This window comes from Nicotiana attenuata, unplaced genomic scaffold, assembly GCF_001879085.1.
Source record: "Nicotiana attenuata strain UT unplaced genomic scaffold, NIATTr2, whole genome shotgun sequence".
Classification (NCBI taxonomy): Eukaryota; Viridiplantae; Streptophyta; class Magnoliopsida; order Solanales; family Solanaceae; genus Nicotiana; species Nicotiana attenuata.
Window position 1 is genome coordinate 919,271 of NW_017670240.1, and position 7,750 is coordinate 927,020.

A 7,750-nucleotide genomic window follows, 5' to 3' on the forward strand; every position below is an offset into this window, starting at 1 on the left:
AGGAGCTATATGGTGTCATTGGGTGGTGATGGTCTGAGTAACCACTTATTGCATACTAGGCATATTGATGGTGTTTTGTATTGGCAGGTTCCAATGGCTCCCAAAAGGCACAGGGCGCTCGTGACATCCAACGACCTGCTACGATGAGGTCCAGATTCCAATCGAACTGGCAGAGGATGATTTCAACGCCAAGGCTATCCTAAAATTGTTTATCCCTGAAATCCCGATTGATCGGGCAAGCCTCCGAGCCGAAAAAAAGTGGAGATGTATGAAGAGAACGGAGGCGAGAAATGGGAGTCTGGATTTCGCGACCTCACCAGTTAACAAGGATGGCTGGTTCGTGATTTTTGCCAATTGCCCATTGAACTTGGTAGGGAGGTGATGTTCGGGGTATGGTGGTCAGTGTCTCAAATTCAAACAATTCGCCCGGTGTTGCGGCTGCCTCCGTTCACCGAGTGATGTCGATTATTACCATGACAGGCCCGGGGTGACATGGGAGGCTTCATGACGGATGTACTTTGCACAGGGGCAGCCCATATGGATACGTGACCAAATAACCTCCAACTCTAAACTCCTTCACTCACCTGGCCAAGTGTTGGTTGACTGTTATCTGTAGCAGGTTCCTGCCTTCTAGCAATACCACAGACGGGAACTTCAATAGGGCACTGTTGACTTTGTGCTTTTTGGACAGGGAAGGATTTTGATGCGGCTCGGGTAATTGTGAGATGAAATGGTCTTACGGGGCCCGGCTTGACAAAGGGATTCTATTTCCCTTCCTTGGTGACAAACATTGTGCTTGAATGAGAAACACCCCTACCAACCCCTGATGGCGATTGCCTCCAAAGCAGCTTTCAAAGCTTCTAGCAGTCAGAGTGGGCAGGGGTACCCGCACAAATGAGATTGATGAATGAGGTGATCGTCCCTGTCTGCACCGGTCCAAGGAGATCTGTGACAGTGCCGCGGCCCTCTCTGCGCCCAGTCCTGGAGCAGATCTATCACGCTCACAGTCCTCTCGGCCTATGCTGCGCTCCTTGGAGGAAGAGGTCGCGGATCTCCGCACCTCGGTGGATGGTCCTACACACACGGAATGGATCCATGTCACAGAGGCAGGCTAGATCTGAGAGCCGGTTTATGCCTTGGCTACGCGCATTGGGGAGGGTGCCATGTAGACCCCAGCACGTCTCCGACTCGAGGAGCTCAGGGAAGTTTCTCATCTTCTTTCTGGTCTTTACTGTATTGATATGACACTGGGGACATAGCCATGATTTAAACTGTGGGTGGGAGACTTGCTCTAACTGTGTACTTGAAATGTATATAGTTGTTGTTGTATTGTAGCAGTAGATGTGGTGTACATATGTGAGTAAGTTATATTAGGAGTAGCTGACTTGGCCCAACGACAGACACTTGTTGACTGGTCTCTTGAGGGTAAAAGTCAGATATATATATATATATAAAAAAAATTGTAGAGGACTCTTCCTGATGACGGACTATGTGGACAGTACTCTTGAGGGAAGTAGTCCATGTAGAATTTTTTTTATTTTATTTACTTCTTTAGGTAGTGTAGTACCTCCCCCTTGGTTTTTCTTTTGACCACGGTTCTTTTCCAAGGGTTTTTCTTGAACCGGGTTAGGTAGATTTTTCTTTTATAGTTTTAGGATTAAATGGGTGAAGGTCAAAATGTAACCCCAAATGTGCACACTTGCAAAGAAAACGAACTAAGGGTGTAAGATCTAAGCTTTTTTGTGGACTCATAATATATGCCTTAATTTTGCACATCTTGTCTTGCTTGAGCACTCGTATGATTGTGTTGATGAACCGATTCGGAATGAGTTACATGCTAAGTGTGTGTGAGTTGTTACTTGCATCCTATGCGTGCATATGATACCTAGAACTTGCCCTGTGTGTTTGCAAAGCGAAATAGAAGTCGTGTGGTTTTAGAGATGATTGAGGCATTTCTTTGTGAAACCCTTTATACTTGAGAATCCACCTGTGAATATTACCATAGTTAACCCCTTTGAGCCTGAAGCCTATTCTTTGATAACCCTATAATGATCTAAATCGCTGTGTTTGAATAAGCTAATTGTTTGAACCGTTACCTCCTAGAAGCACTTGAATCACTAAAGAATATACAAAAGTCAAAGTGTGGGGTGGGAGAGAGTTAGTGAAAAAAGGGGAATCAACAATGAAGGTTCTGGTTGGTGAACTGGCAGTGTACAATCAATATGAAAAAAAAAGAAACAAAAAAGAAGAAAAAAAGAAAAAAAAAGAAAAAAAAAAGAGAAAGCCAGTGTACCTAAAGAAAAGTGGGGGTCACAAGTGAAACAAAATATGGAATAATGATTGGGTTGAACATGAAGGTGAAATAAAAGGAAGTGTGTATTAAAAGTGCTTAGGGAGGTTAGTCACTATATCCAAATATATCCTACCCGTCCCTTAGTCTACATTACAACCTATAAAGACCTCTTGATCTTTGACTGAATGGCTCGATTAGTGGAGTATTACACTAGGTACAAGCTTATGGTGTGTCTGTGTGGCATGTGAATGCTCTTTGCTGAGAGTGAGTGAATTCTTTCTATATATGGTTCTTTGTTGTTGAATTTTATGTGTGTGGAACTTCTCTCAAATTTTGTTCATGTGAGGGCATGTGACTCAGGAAGAAAAAGTGAGTCTTCACCTCTGTTAGAGTAATTAGAGTGAGCACAAGTGTGTCTTGACATGAGAGTCTGCATTTGAGATATGATTGTGCACTGCTTGGGTCGATCATTGATAATAGCAGGTGTGACATAAATTGGGGCAATGCATTGAGCAGTTAGGCCTAGAAGTGTGGTTTAGTTGCTCGAGGACGAGCAAAGATTTAAGTGTTTTGACTATAATCACACCTTAAATAATCACCTTCTTGTGTAGTTTTAATGCTAAAAGTGATGACAAAATGCTCTTATTAGTGCTTTTCATGATTTGTAGGTGATATATGTATAAAGACGGCTAAGGAGCAGTTTTGGAGTCAAAAGTGATGAAAAAGAGGCCAACTGTGAAATTTCCTAAGTGACCCGTGCAAAAACAAGCCGAAGATTCAGAGAACTGAATCCACCGCGGTTTCACCGCGGCAGAACCGCGGTGGGAAGCAGCTGCAGAAGTTGTGAGAATCCGCGAGGGTGTTTGGCCGCGGTTCTACCGCGACCGCGGCAGAACCGCGGCAGGCACAGAAACTTCTGGGACCAAAGTGTCAATTACGAGATTTTTAGACCTAAACCCTATTTAAAACATTAGACTTCGCCCAAGAGAGGCATGTATTGATTTTTTAGGTTTCTTAGCAAGGAAAACAATTGTGAAAAAGTACTCAAAACATCTTTCTTCTTTTCTTTTGATTTTATGATGAATTCAAGCTTAGTTTATGTTCCCATAGTCATGAGTAGCTAAATTCCTTGTCTAAGGTGTTGATGGAACCTATTGGGTGATGAACTTCTTGTTTATGTGAATACAAATTGCTAGTTTAATCTTTATTTGTTCAACTTCGTGTTCGTTGTAGTTAATTGACAGGATCCTCAATTAGCTGTGCCTATTTAGTGTGCATATCTTGGAAAAGAGTGCATATTTAGGGTACTGTTGAACAACACCACTCCTAGATTATTAGAGGAATCTATAATTGCGGGTTTAAAGGCGGGATTAGGAATAACGAAGCCTTGGGTGCAATCTAAATTGAATTTTGCTAAATAAAGTAAGCTAATGTATCTCGGGAGAGTGCAATAGTAAATTACTGTGTTTACTCGGGAGAGATTTACGGTAAGATTAGCGTTCATGATTGATAGAGATGTGTGGGTAAATTTGTATGAGCATAAACAGAAGGGATTCCATCAATAGGGGAAATCATTGCCTTAGCTTTTTCTCATAATTGTTTACAACCTTTATTTTTACTTAGTTACAGCCATTTAGTTATTTGCAAGCTAGTTGTTAAAGAACACTCAACTGAGATTTGAATATTTGGGAAGCTGGTTCTGAAGACTTAGTGGGTCTGAAGATAGCAGTTGATAGGTTAACTCTCTGTGGATTCGACCCTGGGCGTAATACTCGGGTTATATTTGCAACGTCCGCAGAGTCCTTTTTGTAAGGCATAGTTGGGCGTGATCAATGATGATACAATTATTTTTAAATATTTAAAACTTTTATATCAACTGAATTTTGATCATTAAATATCTATTTATTTGGATTATGGAGGAAATTCTAATATTTAAAACTTTAAATAAACTAAGATTTTACCTTAAACAGCTCAACTCATGTCCTTATTTGAATTATGTAACATAATAATATTTTTCATGTTATTTTTTCCAATATTATTTTTCTAATATTAGAACTTCAAAATTACTAAAATTATATTTATTAATTTTTGGTATGATATTTGAAAAATACACTCAGTAATTCAAATTTTATTGATCATAGAGCTACGACACAATCAAACCCGAACGAACAAAATGTTGAATTGAATCGTACCAGTCTCTACTGGGGGTTATTACTCATTTTTGTACTTGCTTTTTTATTTTCCAATAATTTCTTCAATTAACAAAACGAAAGAGAATAAATAAGATTCCTCTCCTTTGTCTCATTGTTTATCTCGTAATTATTCGATTCCGCCCCTAAAGCTAGCTCCTACTCCTCCTCCTCTTTCTCCTTTAGGATAGGATCCTCCTTGGTCCTTTTACCAAGTCTACCAGATAGAAGATGATAGAGGGCCAACTCTCGTTGCCTTGCACAAGACGGTGCCCTTTCACTTCGAGTTCCTTCAAAAATTAATTAATTTTATATAATTTAATTATCTTAATAATAATAAAAAAAATTATAGAGAAAGGCTTTTTGTGAAATTATGTTTCATTGATTGTAAACTTTCATTTCCATTGCTGTTACAAATTTCCAGCAATGGCGTACAGAGAGAACCTAAATCAAACCGCGTGCAAAAAATACTAAAATTGGAGCAGAGAGAACCTAATCAAATCACGTACAAAAACTACTGAAATTCAGATATTAGGAAAACATAATAAAAACCCTAATTTGACCTTTCAACAGATTAGGAAGGAGAGGACAGAGAGCTTCAATTCGAGTTGTACCTTTTGTGACGAGATTCAACGACAAGCACACTTCAAAAGTAATTGCTGAAATTCACATTACACAAATTAAAATCACACAAATATCAAACTAAGAGGAATTAGAATCGAATATCAACTACTTTCGCAATGTCAATCCCGAAAAATCGCACAGATAAATTACTTAAATCAATGATAATTCAAATAACGGGACATTAAAGAGAGAAAGAGGACTTGCCATTTCAGAAGAGAGAAAGAATTTTTCTGAACCCTAAATCATTAGAACCAAGGAGAGTTTTGAGAAAGATGAGCGCCTTTTTTAGGGCTTTTTTTATCAAGCTTAAAAGAAGAGACTGAAAAAAAAAGAGGGAAGGTCAAAATAATGAAGGAAATATTGTGATTGTTAGCGCCTTTTTTTTTTTTAACTAGCGGAGGTTCTAGACGCCGCAAATTAAATTTTAGAGCTGAGGTTAATAAGACTCTGGTAAATTAGGTAAACCTGTTACTTAATCTAGTTTGTCCAGTTACTGGTAGTTAAAAAAAGGGGCAAAGCAAAAGAGTTGGCTCATAAATTGAATCACTGTTAATTGATGTCGAAAGTTGGTTAAATTAGGGAGTCAAACTTTTAGTCAGTACTGGTTTGTTAGCATTGATGCCTGTACCGTTTTGGGCAATAAGAATTGGGCCTAATATGGCCCAGTTACATAGTAGCAGGCCAGAATATCACCAGGCCCCTTAAATTACTTAATTTCGTCAAATTAAGGGCCTGTGCGGACTTGAGCCCAAGTCCCAGTTCTTGTTTGCCTTCGCTTTGGGCCTGTCCTGGAGCCNTTGCGAGCAAAATATATGTTGTTATATTTTTTTAATCAATAAAAACATATATATATATCAGCTATTATAAAAACACGAAGCCTCAGAGCGAAATATTAATAAATCCTCTTACCCTTAAAAATAAATTTCACATAGGATAACACTGACATTTAATTATTTTTCCTAAAAATTAAAATTTTGAAATCAATTATAATATTATGATAAAATTATTAACTTAATTGTCTATTTTTATTGATTACTACATAACGAATTAGGGGCGAATCCAGAGTACAAAGATCGGGTTCACCGGAACCCAGTAACTTTTATTTATACCTTGTATATGTACTAAGAAATTCATTAAATATCGATAAATATCACATTGTGAACCCATAAACTATTGTATATTAAGTTGAGATTATTGTAGGAACCCATTAACTTTAAATCCTGGATCCGCCTATATAACGAATCATAATATACATGGATATTAAGACAAAAGCAATATTCATAAGTTATTCTAATTTCAAATTTGTAATAAATTTTTTTGTATACGTTAACTTAATTTGTTACTTAAATAAATATTATTAGAAAAGGTCATGAATAAATGAATAAAATTCTTTTTATGTGTGTCAATTTCATGATCAATATTTACCATTTTCAAGAATTCAAACTTTTAATTAATATTATTTTTGTGACTAAAACCATGTTTGAATGTTATTTATATATTTTTTTAAAAATAATTCTCATCGATATAGGTTACACGCGCAACGCGCGAGACTAGTAATATAATATAGAAGAGAGAAGAATATAAAAAAGTTTGGGGAAAAAAATTGGGGAATGGTTGGAGTAAGTTATCCCAAAATGGGAAAATTCCATTTCCGGAATAAAAAATGAGGTAAAGATTGAAGATGGCCTTAGCAAGCAGATGAATACCAGCAGAGCAGACGGATATCGAATATCCGCCACCGAGACTCTTCCTAGCAACATCATAGCAAGTCAGCTAAACCCTTAGCAACCTCACTATTGCGGTATATTTGCAGAAGAAGATGACTCTCTCATATCCCAAGTGCGAGCAGTCAATTAGATTAGAAAAAACAAATAAAATAAGGCACAGATTAAATAGTAATCTCAGATATCTTAAATGCAGTCCTCATTTATTTCCAAACCACAAGGTAAATCCTCGTTTTTACATTCCATTTTTAATAAGTAAGCCTGGTTTTAAAAGACGTCGGAGAAGGTTTCAGACCCGATCCGGCGAAGACTCTGCCACCTTTACTTTCCTCTCTTTTATTTTGTTCTCTCTCCTGGGCCATCTGACTTGGCATCTTTTTTTTTTTAAACTGACTTGGTAGATGAGGTGGAAAAAAAATTGTGAGATTGCTGCCACATTGTAGGATCGTTAGGGTTATGGGCAAATTTGAAGAGTTTGTTAACGGTAGGGGTTGAAATTAGGGGTGTTCATGGTTCCGTTTGGGACGGTTTTTCCCTAAAAAGAAACCAAACCAAGTAAGTCGATTTTTCAAATATTGGAACCAAACCAAACAAATTAAGTCGATTTTTATCGATTCGGTTTTTGTCGGTTTTTTGATTTTTTCGGTTATTTACTGGCTTTTTTCTTAAATATGAGACATACACTACCAAACACATATTCCGGCAACTACATTTTCGACGTAACAACATCAAATCAATTGCTCTTTGAGAAATCTATCGCTTACCTAGATATATTGATGATAATTGAATCTAGTGATGAATAATTTAAGTACTCAATTAAAAATCGATTATTTTAAACATGAAATAAATTCTTGTACTTAGCAAAAGAAAACTACCAATCAAACTAAAATGTAAAAGCAAAGAATTAGATTATTATAATA